The sequence below is a fragment of the Hemitrygon akajei genome, chromosome 4 (assembly GCF_048418815.1).
Source record: "Hemitrygon akajei chromosome 4, sHemAka1.3, whole genome shotgun sequence".
Taxonomy (NCBI): domain Eukaryota; kingdom Metazoa; phylum Chordata; class Chondrichthyes; order Myliobatiformes; family Dasyatidae; genus Hemitrygon; species Hemitrygon akajei.
Window position 1 is genome coordinate 67,042,223 of NC_133127.1, and position 14,346 is coordinate 67,056,568.

The following is a 14,346-nucleotide window of genomic DNA, read 5'->3' on the forward strand; positions in this document are numbered from 1 at the left end:
AAATGTGTACTTGTGCATATGACAATAAACTTGACTTTGACATAAGTACATTCTATCAGCTTCATGAATGATACAAAATACAACAGGATCCTGAATGGCTCCCTAATTCCCTCTCTGCAATATTAGCAAAGTCTATTACAGGTAGAGATTTCTCGTTGTGGATTTAATGAGTGGCTAGAAGACACACAGCCACAGAGCTGTCAATTATGATTGGACTTTTGGAAATGCAGCTGTCTGGTGCAATTGGGCACAAGTGTAGCAGGCTTCAATTATAATCATTTGGATTACAAATTTTTGTCATACCACAGCTGTCTCATAAGAGCATGTGTACCCACCCATAATTCCTTTCATAACTGCAGCCATGCTTTTTAGCTTTTGTTGAAATCATTAAAGTTGTAGAGTACTGCTTATTAGGATTCACCACAATTTTTGTGCATCCTTCAACATGGCTTCAAAAAGGTCCAACAGTTTTAAGGACTACACCTTATCGAAGAAACTGTGTGAAGCTGTGAACACTAACTCTCTGCTGTTTGTAATTAATTGAAGTGAGAAAGGTAAGTAATTATTGAACATTAATTGCATGTTAAATGTCACAGTGTCAATAGTGTGAACAATGCAAAGAAAATGGGAAGTTATCAAGAACGGAGATGTTGTAATAAACTTTTTCTAATCTAGTATAACTTTTCCATGGACAGTCCCAAGCCCAGCTGTGAAAGGGGACAGTTGGGCATGGAGCTAGCAACCCCATCCCATAAAAACCCCATGCTACAGAAATGCCAGCAGAAGTTCCAAAGACTTCATCCCTTGGGAGAGGAAGGCTCTTCACCTGGAAGATGTAAGAAGACATGTGATGACAACAGAAGCCACAAGGCTGATCAGCCTTCAATCAGCCCAGGACAGAGGACTCTGGCAAGCTGCTGTTGATGGCCTGTGCCCCAGTAGGGGTGATGGGCTTAAGAAGGAGAAGAATCTAGTAGTACACTACATTCAATGTTCACAATGTAGTCTCCTCTGCATTGGAGAAAACGAACATAAATTAGATGATGTGCAGTGCACACATAGTCTATAAGTCGAGAAGATATAGGAGCAGAATTAGGCAATTCAGTCCATCGAGCCTGCTCCACCATTCCATCGTGGCTAATCGTAGATCCCACTCCACTCCATACACCTGCCTTCTCGCCATATTCTTTGATGCCCTGACCTATCAGAAAGCTATCAACTTCCGCCTTAAATACATCCACAGACTTGACCTCCACCACAGTCTGTGGAACAGCATTCCACAGATTCACTCATCTCTGGTAGGTCGCCCTTCAATTTTGAGGCTGTGCCCTCTAGTTCTGGATACCTCACCATTGGAAACACCCTCTCCACATCCACTTTATCTAGTCCATTCAACATTCAGTAGGCTACAATTAGATCTTTCCACCTTCTTCAAAATTCCAGTGAGTACAGGCCCAAAGCTACCAAACACTCCTCATATGTTAACCCCTACATTCCCAGAATCATCCTTGTGAATCTCCTCTGGGCTCTCTCCAATGACAATACATCCTTCTCTGAGATATGAGGCCCAAAGCTGTTGACAACACTCCAAGTGCGACCTGACTAGTAATCTCAGAAAGCCTCAGCGTTATCTCCTTGCTTTTATATTCTATTCCCCTTGAAATAAATGCCAACTAGTCTATAGGCGTGATTCTGAGTTTTCAATTGCCTGTCACTTTAACTCACAGCCCACTCTGTGCCTTCTTTCTTTAGCCTCCAACACTGTGACAATGAGTCCCAGTGGAAGCCTGAGAAATAGAATATCACCTTCCATTTGAATAAATGGCAGCATTCTGGACCCTATAATAAGTATCCCAAATGCCTCTGTCATTATAAAACTGGTTAATTCCACTGGCTCAGTTTTTCCTTAGTTCTGTGGATAATTTGGTCTGCTGGGCATTTCACTTGAATTGAATTGACTTTATTTCTTACATCCTTCACATACATGAGGAGTAAAAATCTTTACATTATGTCTCCATATAAATGTGCAATGTGCAATCATAGTAATTTATAATAATTTATAATAAATAGAACAGTCAATGTAATATAGAGTACACTCAATTCAGCGTGAGTTCATCAGTCTGATGGCCTGGTGGAAGAAGCTGTCCCGGAGCCTGTTGGTCCTGGCTTTTATGCTGCAATACCGTTTCCTGGATGGTAGCAGCTGGAATAGATTGTGGTTGGGATGACTTGGGTCTCCAATGATCCTTCGGGCCCTTTTTACACACCTGTCCTTGTAAATGCCCTGAATCATGGGAAGTTCACAACTACAGATGCGCTGGGCTGTCCACACCACTCTCTACTATTACACAAAGAAGAATAATTTCATCGGGACTGCTACATTTATTCATTTGGTTTCACACTGAAAGAGATATTCCCCTTGTTCTACCCGTCCTACACCCATTTTCTTTGCCCTTGAAAACGGAGATTATTTCTCTCTTTCCCAATTCCGATGTAAGGTGCCAGATCTGAAGCATTAACTATTTAACAGATGCTGCTTGGCCAGCTGCGTGTTTATAGCATTTTCTGTTATAATTTCTGGCAAAATACGACATCCATGTCAGATCCCTGAGTACACTGGCAATGAGTTGGTCTATGGCTCAACATGGAAATGCTGCCTGTAGGATATGTGTGGTGCAGCTACTCAGCATTAAGATGTGTGGCTCGGGGTTCCACTCTAACAAGCAAGGCAAGTGCAAGCCTATGCTGGCCATGCTGTGTGTTGACAGACCAACCAGCTCTTACATCATCCCCTGTTCGATGAGATGGAAGGTGCTCTCTCTCCCTTGTGTTTTTTTATTGTGCAGCTCTCCCAGTATTTGGTGGTCACCAGACATTTATCTCATTGCTTTAAAGAAATCTGCCTGGCTTTAAAAATCTTTAATAAAACTGATTAATGTAAATCATGGGAAATCCTCCAAGAACTTGAGTCATACCTATCACAAAGGAAAATTGCAGACATTGATGTGGGCCCTATTTTCTCAGTCTTTAAGATATTGTTAGAGGTGTTGTTCAGGGCAGTATTGTTGACCCAACCAGAATCAGAATCAAGTTTGTTGTCATTGACATCAGACGTGAAATTTGTTCCAAATTCAATTCGATTTGTTAATGATACTTCCAGTGTCGTAATGTCAGAAATGAGGTGGTTTACCTATTCTACTCTATTCATAACTTTAATATTTGATCTATCCATAACTTTTCAAAGTATAAACCACACCGTCATGCAGCATGACCTGATGGCATTCAGACATAGGTTGATAAGAGGTAAAGAACATGCATGTCATTGAAGTAAAAGCAATGACCATCTTAAATAAGAGAGCCTTGCTATTGACCATCTTATTTGTAGGTATTATCATTGCTCAGCCTGCATCATCAATATGATAGGATCATCTTAGACCTGAACCTTAACAGGATCAGTCACTTAAATACCATGGTTACAAGAGTAAATCAGCATTTGGTCATCCTACAATAAATAACCCAACTCCCATCTCTGTAAAGCATTTTCAGTGACACTAGAAAGTTTGTGAACCCTGTCAATTTTTCTCGATTTCTGCATAAATATGACCTAAAATGTGATCAGATCTTCATGCAAGTCCTAAAACTAGATAAAGAGAACCCAATTAAATAAATAACACAATAAGTATTATACTTGTTCATTTATTTACTTATTGAGAAAACTGATCCAATATTACAAGTATTTGCTGGAAAAAGTATGTGAACCTTTGGGGTAATGCCTTCTACAAAAGCTATTTGGAGTCAGGTGTTCCAATCAATGAGATGAGATTGGAAGCGCTCTGCCCTATAAAGAAGACACACAAAGTCAGGTTACTCACAGAGCTTGCTCTTCTCAAGAAAGATCTGTTTACGTGCGCTAAGCCTCACTCAAAACAACTTTCAGAGGACCTTAGAAGAATTGTAGAGATGCATGAAGCTGGAAAAGGCTACAAAAGCATTTCTAAAGACCTGAGTGTTCATCCATCCACAGTAAGATAAATTGTCTACAAATGGAGGAAACTCAGTACTGTTGCCACCCTCCCAAGGAGAGGGCATCCTGCAAAGATCACACCAAGAGAACAACATAAAATGCTGAAGGAGGTGAAAAAGCAAAAGAGTAACAGCAAAAGACCTGCAGAAATCTCTAGAACTTGCTAAAGTCTCTGTTCATGTGTCCACTATAAGAAAAGCACTGAACAAGAATGGTGTTCATGGAAGGACACCACAGAGGAAACCGCTGCTCTCCAAAAAAACATTGCTGCACATCTCAAGTTTGCAAAAGACCACCAGGATGTTCTACAACTCTTCTGCAGCAATGTTCTGTGGACAGATGAGACAAAAATTTAACTTTTTGGCAGAAATGTACATTGCTAAGTTTGGAGGAAAAACACCAACACCAAAACCACATCCCAATTGTGAAGCAAGGTGGAAGGAGAATCATGGTTTGGGGCTGCTTTGCTGCCTCATGGCCTGGATGACTTGCAATTGTTGAGGGAAAAATGAATTCAAAATTGTAACAAGACGTTTTACAGGAGAATGTCAGCGTAGTTTAATAGAAGTTGGATAATGCAACAAGACATGATCCGAAAGACAAGAGTCAATCGACTACAGAATGGTTTAAAAAGAAGAAAATTTGCGTTTTGGAATAGCTGAGTCAAAGTCCTAAACTTAATCCTACAGAAATGTTGTGGAAGGTCCTGAAGCAAGCAGATCATGGAAGGAAGCACACCAACATTCCAGAGTTGAAGTCTAAAATTCCTCCTAGCCAATGTGCAGAACTGATCAACAGCTTAGGTTGAAGTTATTGCTGCACAAGTGAATCACAGCAGTTCTTGGAAGCAAAGGAGCAAAGGTTCACATATTTTTTCCAACAAATACACAGACCAGAATTACGCCATTCAGCCAATTGAGTCTGCTCTGCCATTCCATCATTACTGATCCCGAATCCCTCTCAACCCCATACACCAGCCTTCTCGCCATATCCTTTGATGCCCTGACCAATCATGAAACTATCAACTTCCACCTTAAATATACTCTTGGACTTGGCCTCCACTGCAGTTTGTAGCACAGAATTTCACAGGTTCACTACTCTCTGGCTAAAAAGGAAAATCCTCCTTATCTCTATTTTAGAAGGTTACCCCTCAATTTTGAGGATGTGCACTCCGGATCCGGATATCCCCACCACAGGAAACATCCTCTCCACATCTATCTATCCAGTCCATTCAGCATTCAGTAGCTTCCAGCGAGATCCTCCCCCCCCCCCATTATTCTAAAGTCCAATGAGTAAAGGCCCAAACCTGCTAAACGCTCCTTATATGTTAACCGTTTCATCCCCAGAATCATCCCCATGAACCTCCTCTGGACTCTCTCCAATGACAACACATCCTTTCTGAGATATGGAGCACAAAACTGTTGACAATATTCCAAGTGCAGCCTGACTGCTGTCTTATAAAGGCTCAGCATTATCCCCTTACTTTTATATTCTACTCCCCTTGAAATAAATGCTAACATTGCATTTGCCTTCTTTACTACAGACTAAACCTGTAAATTAACTTAATTCCTTCTTCACCTCTGATGTTTGAATCTTCTCCCCATTTTAATAATAGTCCGCACTATTGTTCCTTTTATCAAAATGTATTATCGTACATTTTCCAACACTGTATTCTGTCTGCCAATTTTTTGCCCATTCTTCTAATTGGTCTAAGTACCACTACAATCGCATTGCTTCCTCAGCACTACCTACCCCTCCACCTGTCTTGATATCATCCGCAAACTTTGCCTCAAAGTCTTCAATTCAATTATCCAAATCGTTGTCAAAAATGTGAAAAGTAGCGGTCCCAATACTGATCCCTGTGGAACGTCACTAGTCACTGGACGCCGACCAGAAAAGGACCCTTTATTCCCACTCGCTGCCTCCTGCCTGTCAGCCATTCCTCTATCCATGCCAGTATCTTTCCTGTAATGCTATAGGATCTTATCTTGTTAAGCAGCTTCATTTGTGGCACCTTATCAAATTCCTTCTGAAAATCCAAGTAAATGACAACCACTGCCTCTCCTTTGTCCATCCTGCTGGCTACTTCCTCAAAGAACTTGAAAGAATTGTCAGGCAAGAATTCCCTTTGCAGAAACTATGCTGACTTTGAGTTATTTTATCATTCGTCTCCAAGTACCCTGAAACCTCATCCTTAAGAATAGACTCCAACATTTTCCCAACCGTTGAGGTTAGGCTAACTGGCCTATAATTTCCTTTCTTTTGCCTTCCTCCCTTCTTAAAGAGTGGAGTGACATTTGCAATCGTCCAGTCCTCCAGGACCATGCCAAAATCAAGTGATTCTTGAAAGATCATGACCAATCCATCCGTTACCTCTTCAGCAGCCTCTCTTGGGACACTGGGACGTAGTCCATCTGGTCCGGGTGACTTATCCACTTTAAGACCTTTGAGCTTGCTCAGCACTTTTTCCTTTGTAATAGCAGTCAGTCCTGCTTCCTGACACTCACAGACCTCTGGCACACTGCTAGTGTTTCCTCAGTGAAAACTGATGCAAAGTACTACACGTAATATTAGATAATTTTTCTCAATAAATAAAAGAACAAGTACAATGTTGTTTGTGTTATTTATTTAATTAGGTTACCTTTATCCAGTTGTAGGACATCCATGAAGATCTGATCACATTTTAGGTCGTATTTATGCAGAAATAGAGAAAATTCTACTAAGTTCACAAACTTTCTAACACCACTGTACATTCTTTCCCAGGTATTTGCACTCTCTGTACTTAGATGAATATAGATCCAAACATTCTTATGTATCTCAACACCATGTGAAATAAAGCTCCCGTTCCACTACCCGAATTATCCAATCCATGTACTTCATGTCTCCAGTTAATAAATGTACTGTCGCAAGTAATCTAGGTTTCAACAGTATTTTTCAAACCTGGATTACCTTTAAATTCAAGGTCAGCAGGTTCAATGAAATGCCATTATCTTCTGAGTCTTTTTCATTTAGAAATTGAGTATAACACAACTCCTTACAGTTGAGGTAGTTCCTGGGTCTTTTAAGAATTCCTTTGCAAGATGAACTGCAGCATTCTAGATGGGAGCCCACTACGACCATTGAAATCATAAAATCAACACACACAAGAAACAACACAAAGGGTTTTTGGCCCGAAACATCGACTACCTTTTTTTCTAGAGATGTTACCTGATCTGCTGAGTTCCTGCAGCGTTTTAGTATGTGTTGCTCGGATTTCCAGCATCTGCAGAACTTCTCTTGTTCATGAAATCATAGAAACAGCTACCTGCCACATTAGCACTAATGAAAGAAGCTTGTCGTAAACAGATGGGAAATCATCCCAATAAAACATTATGAGTTTCAATGCATTTACAATGAATATTTCACTCATTCTACAATAAAAGTCCTCCATATCACCAGATGTCATCAGGTAGGAACCTCTCATTAAGCTAATACTGACATAATCTTGCAATGAGAATTGTACACACAATATTCATGTGTAATTTCTATGCTTGCAAAGCGTATCCCACTGGCTGTAGAAGCACTGCAATACCTCTGGTTCTAACTAAAAGAAAGAGTTCTTGGACTTAAACACTTATTTCATCACAGAAATTATTGAAGTTATTGAAAAGCATTAAGTTAGGTAGGTCGCCAGGACTGAATGTAAGATACCCCAGGCTACGGCAGAAAGTGAGGGAGTAGATTGCTGAGCCTCTGGCAATGACCTTTGCATCGTCAGTGGGGACGGGAGAAGTACTTGAGGATTGGAGGGTCACAAATGTTGTTCTGTTGTTCAAGAAAGGGAGTAGAGATAATTATAGACTAGTGAGTCTTACTTCAGTGGTGGGCCATTTGTTGGAGAAGATCCTGAGAGACAGGATTTATGAGCCTTTGGAGAGACATAATCTGATTAGGGATATTCAGCATGGCTTTGTGCCTTACAAGCCTGATTGAATTCTTTGAAAATGTAACAAAACACATTGCTGAAGGTAGAGCAGTGGATGTAGGGTATATGGATTTCAATAAGGCATTTGATAAGGTTTCCCATGCAAGGCTCATTCAGAAAGTAATGAAGCATGGGATCCAAGGAGATCTTGCTTTGTGGATACAGAATTGACTTGCCCACAGAAGACAAAGGGTGGTTGTGGAGGTTCGTGTTCTGCATGGAGGTCGGTAACCAGTGGTGTTCCACAGGGATCTGTTCTGGGAACCCTCCTCTTTGTTATTTTTTATAAATGACCCGGATGAAGAATTAGAAGGGTGGGTTAGTAAGTTTGCTGATGACACAAAGGTTGGGGGTGTTGTGCATAGTCTGAAGGGTTGTCAGAGGTTACAGCGGGACATCAATAGAATGCAGAATCAGGCTGAGAAGTGGCAGATGGACTTCAATCCGGGTAAGTGTGAAGTGATTCATTTTGGTAGGTCAAATTTGAAGACAAAATATAATAATGATAAGACTCTTAGCAGTGTAGAGGATCTGAGAGATCTTGGGGTCTGTGTCCATAGGACTGAGTGTTGCATAGCTGCATAGCTTGACAGTGTTGTTAAGAAGGCGTATGGTGTGTTGGCAATCATCAGCCATGGGATTGAGTTCAAGAGCCCTGGGGTAATGTTACAGCTATATAAGTCCCCACTTGGAGTACTGTGTTCAGTTCTGGTCACATCACTACAGGAAGGATGTGGAAACTATACAGAGAGTGCAGAGGAGATTTACAAAGATGTTGCCTGGATTGGAGGGCATACCTTATGAGAAAAGGCTGAGTGAACTTGGCCTTTTCTCCTTGGAGTGATGGAGGAGGAGAGGTGACTTGATAGAAGTGTATAAGATGATGAGGGGCATTGATCATGTGGATAGTCAGAGAATTTTCCCAGGGCTGAAATGGCTAGCACAAGAAGGCACAGTTTTAAGGTGCTTGGAAGTAGGTACAGAGGAGATGTCAGGGGTAAAAAAATTTTTGCAGATAAACCTAAATTATTTACCTAGATAATTTCTAAGGTAAGGGCATGTTCGGCACAGCTTTGTGGGCCAAAGGGCCTGTATTGTGCTGTAGGTTTTCTATGTTCTATGTTCAAAGCTGCTGCACAGGTTGACAGTGTTGATAAGAAGCATATGGTGTGTTGGCCTTCATCAACCATGGAATTGAGTTCAAGAGTCGTGAGGTAATGATACAGTTATACAAGACCTTGATTAGATCCCACTTGACCTACTATGTTCAGTTCTGGTCACCTCACTACAGGAAGGATATGAAAACCATAGAAAGTGTGCAAAGGAGATTTGCAAGGATGTTGCCTGGATTGGAAGTGTGCCTTATGAAAATACGTTGAGTGAACTTGGCCTTTTCTCCTTGGAGCAACAGAGGATAAGATGTGACTTGATAGAGGTGTATAAGATGATAAGATCCATTGATTGGATAGCCATAGGCTTTTTCCCAGAGCTGAAATGATTGACACAAGGGGCATAGTTTTAGGAAGCCTGGAAGTAGGTACAGAGGAGATGTCAGGGGTAAGTTTTTCATACAGAGAGTTGTGGGTGCATGGAATGCACTGCTGGTGACGGTGGTGTAAGCAGATGCAATAGGGTCTTTTAAGAGACTCTAAGGAAAATAGAGGTCTATGTGGTAGGGAAATTCTAGGCAGTTTCTAGAGTAGGTTACATGGTTGGCGCAACATTGTGAGCTGAAGGGCCTGCAATGTGCTGTAGATTTCTATGTTCTAAGTTCTAAATAAAAGCTGGTGAATAGAAAATTTATCCCATTACTAACTGGAGACAAAGAGAAAAAATAATTTATCGTTATGAGGAAAATATAAGGTAACATGTAAAAGCTAGACTAATGCAAAGAATTAGTTTTAATGTTTTCTCTGAAACTATTGCAATAACCTTGGCTTCAATACATGAAGAATACTCAAGAGTCTGCTCAAATGCTGACCTATTTGCTTGACCTTCTTAATTCTCAGTGTAAGAGATGTAATAATGGCTGTGAGCCAGTAATCCAAGCGTATGAATTGCTCAGCATTGGCTTACTTGGAGGTAGGATGTGAAATTACTATTGCAAAAGAATTGTTGTTCTTTCCAGAGGCAACAGTAAGGGAGATTAAACCTAAATATTGGATTCTCAATTGCTGTTAAGTCCTTTGCAGGATAAAATTCTCCCTATTCCTAGAAAAAGCTAGATAATTCTGTTCGCATTATAATACCATATCTGAGGATAAGATCACAACTTAATCTACAGAGAAAATATCTGAAAATACACCTAATGACTGGATAAGGACTCCTTAATCCCTTAATTATTATGCATCATTGGTATCTCTTTGATGTACATAATTTCCTATGTTAAAATGTGTAGTCATTGTGATCACTTATTTCAATCAGTTAACTTCTTCTCTGTAAGAGACTCTAAATTCTTTCCTGGAGTATCAATTTATTTCGTATTGTAATACATAATCAATTTTAGAATGATCCAGAGCAGCAGGAAAACATTTATATCCATTATACTTGCAGCATTTTTAATATAATGATTTTTCATTGGCAGCACCATGATAGGAAACAAAATACTTTTAAAAATAGTCCTTAATGTCCTGACATCGTTGAAGTAAAACAGCCATTTAAAATGAACACTTTTTCTTTAGGCTGAAACTAGTGGAAAGTGTGTCACCTCTTAGGCCAATCACATATATAAATAAGGTTAAACCAAGCAATGATGGCACCCCAGCCAACAGTTCTGTTTTCTGTGTAATTTACTCAAAGAAATAATCTGACAGTGGGGATTTATATAACAGCTGCCCTTCATTTTCTTATCTACTCATAATTAAAGTAAATTGAAAATAGTCTCAAATCTGAAAATGAACAACTTCAGGTGGCTGAAATGTATCAGAAATGACCCTGATCTATTACATTAAAAACAATTTCTCACTTTACAAAGAATGCTTGATCTGCTGGACGCTTCCAACATTCACCTTCTGGCTTCAGTTCTGTGACCTGCATTTTTCGTTTACAGTTCCTTTCGTTTGGTTGTACTCTAGAACTCCCCTCACTAATCTTGAAACAAGGTAGCTTTATAAACAGTGTATTGCCACTGCAGCTCTGGCTTCATCCTATCCGAGTTATTCCCTTGTCACGTTACTGCCCAAAACAACACATTTCACAACATATGTCAGTGATAGTAAAACCGATTCTGTTTCTGAACATGAACCACCCCTTCACTTCCTGCAACTTCACTTCCATTCATTTTCTTGCTTTTCCAACTCAGTTGGAGAGTCTTCATTGTGAAATGTTAACTTCTGTTTTTACACAGTTGCTGCCTGACCACCAAAATATTTCCAGTATTTTCTGCTTTTATTTGAAAGTAACCTGCCTTTGGTGCCTGTTTCAAGTAGTTATTTGCTGAATGTAATTTAATTACCTATGTCAAACTCATTAAAATTAAGAAATCATAAATCAACTTGGAACACACTAAAAATATCATCTGTAAGTTTTTTTGTTTCATACAACATGTTTATCCACAGTGTAATGATTATGATATTAAAATTGAGGCAACAAAAAACACTGAAAAAAATTTCAGAGACCATCAGGGGAACTGGTCTGTAATTTATGTAATAACATATTTCATATATTGATTAACATAGTTGCATCTTATCTTTCTAATTTTAGTTCAATTTTTTTTTACCAAGCACAGAAACAAACAAGGCAATGGTCTTTTTAAAAATGCAAACATCAGGAAATCTAGAGATGCTGGAAATTCAAGCAACACACACAAAATGCTGGTGGAACGCAGCAGGCCGGGCAGCATCTATAGGAAGAAGCACTGTCGACATTTCAGGCCGAGACCCTTCGTCAGGACAGTCAGGACTTTATCTAGTCCTGACGAAGGGTCTCAGCCTGAAATGTCGACAGTGCTTCTCCCTATAGATGCTGCCTGTCCTGCTGAGTTCCACCAGCATTTTGTGTGCAAGGCAATGGTCAATGTTTTAATATAACCCATAGAAATGACATCACATCATTTCAAACAAAATAATCTGTTAGCCTATTCCTGGTGAATAGATTGTACCCCACAGTCTTCATTAAGTAGTTTAGTATGTCTTAACTATTTTTATGTAATATTATTTTTAACAACCCTAAGGGTATTCTCATTTTTAGGTCACACAGAGTGAAGTTTCACAAAATCTTGTCATACACTTATATAACAAAGACTTGCTTATTTCTCTTTTTTGTTTTAGTACAATTTTTGCCTCTCTTTTCGCTCACTAAAGTGTCTCCCTAACACTGGAGCAGATCATACTTGACCCAGCCTTGTCAGGCCTGCACAGGCAGGCACGTCCCTGAATCCACACATCTAATAGAAGTCACCAGCCACTCATTTCCAACTCATCACCTGCAGCCTATTTAATCCCAGCTCTCATCCACAGTCTTTGTTCACCCATCGAAGCAGCCAGCCTCAACCAGTTGCTCCTAGCCTTCAATGACCTTCTTGACTGTTGTGTTTAGTATCAGTTCTCTCTTGTTTTGTGGCCCCTTGTAGTTGTTATTTTGCAGTTCAATAGTATTGTTTACTGCTGAATCATCTCCACTGCTCTGCTTTAGGGTCAAGAGTCCTCTACATTCCCCGCCAGGATGGGTGCACCAGCAATTGACCCAGCAGAGTTTGTTTGCTTAAAGGAAGTCAGCCATGATCCAGAGCAGCAGGAAATCAATGATCATCTGCTAGCCACTCTCAAACAACTCTCCATCTCGATACAGCAACACGGCACCATTCAACCTCTTCCCTCAAAACACTGGATTCCAGTGCCCGAACGCTTCGACAGTTCCCCAACCCAGTGCCACATCTTCCTGTCCTAGTGTGTCTTGCACTTCCAGCTCCAGCCATCTTTGTATTTTATGGACCAGGCCATCTCTCTCTTGACCAGGCAAGCTCTGATCTGGGCCGCCAGTAACTGAGACAATAACACCCCTATCTGCAACAGATATAATACTTCCACTGCTGAGATGCACTGGGTTTTCAACCATCAGGGAAGTGGAAGGCAGGCGGTGGATCAGATACTTCACCAGTGTCAAGGCTTATGCTCAGTGCTGGATAAGATGGTGAAATTCAGGACCCTTGCAGAGGGCAGAAGAGCTGCTGGTCCATTATCATCACCATCTCTCAAAGCGCTTAAAAGGTCACCTATCTACTCAGAAGATGCCCACCGACCTCGAAAGCCTCATCACACTGGCCCTCCGTATTGACAAGTTTCTTATGGAACGGCCCTCCACATGATCAGCCAGAACCCCAGTTCCATTCCCAGAATCATTTCAGGACCCTCATCAGCAATGCCTCCAGAACCCATGCAGTAAGGAAAAGCTCTCTTAAACTCCCACTTCTCGTAAGTATTTTGCTCTCTCCTTCGCATCTCAGAGAGTGTGTTCCCTAGCTATCATCCACAGATCAATGGACAGTCAGAAAGAAACCAATCAGCAAGTCGACAAGTTTCTGTGATGCTTTGATGCCTCTAATCGTTCCACATCAAAGTATCTGCTCCAGGCTAAGCTGTCCCACAATCTACATACTTCCTTGCCACGGGTATATCACCCTTTGAAGTGCTTCATGGCTACCAATCCCCATTTTTCTCCACAGAGATACCGACAATGGAGGCCTCGCCTTCCAGGGCCTTGGTTTACTGCTGCCAGGATGCTTGGAAGAGGGCACAGAAGGCTATACTTGCTGCCAATCATGCCTACAGCTGCCAGGCCAACCACCAGAGGCACCCAGCCAGACTACTCCAGCTTGGGAACAATGTCTGACTGTCTCCTCCAGATCCGTCCCTATGCACTGACTCCCACAAGCTCTTGCTTCCCTCAAGATTATCGATCATCAGTCCAGTCACTTACCATTTCCAGCTCCACCATTCCTCAGGATCACACCTACTTTCCATGTGTCCTGCCTCGAAGACATTGACCATGGACCACTCAACCCACCTGAGCCTGCACCTCCAGAACCAAGGTGGGCCAGTGTACATGAGTTGATGGATTCACACTCGTCTTAGATGGGGCATGCAGTACCTGATCAACTGGGAAGGGAGCCATCCAGTTTCATCTTGGAACCATCGCTCATCAAAGAGTTCCACAGGACCCATCTGGATCGTCCTGGGCTGTGGGGACCCACCCATAGGAGGGGGAGTCCTGTCAGGCCTGCAGAGGCAGGCACCTCCCTGTCTCCACCCAGCTAACAGGAGTCACCAACTCATCACCTGCAGCCTATTTAAACCCATCTTTCATCCACAGTTCTTGTTCACCCATCAAAACAGCCAGCCTTAACCAGTTGCTCCTAGCA

At 41.2% G+C, this 14,346-nt stretch overlaps 1 protein-coding gene across 10 annotated transcripts in view; it reads right to left on the bottom strand.

The window, feature by feature from the left end:
- Positions 1–14,346, bottom strand: part of inpp4b (inositol polyphosphate-4-phosphatase type II B) — an 801,341-nt gene that overhangs the window by 319,674 nt on the left and 467,321 nt on the right. The window lies entirely within an intron of this gene.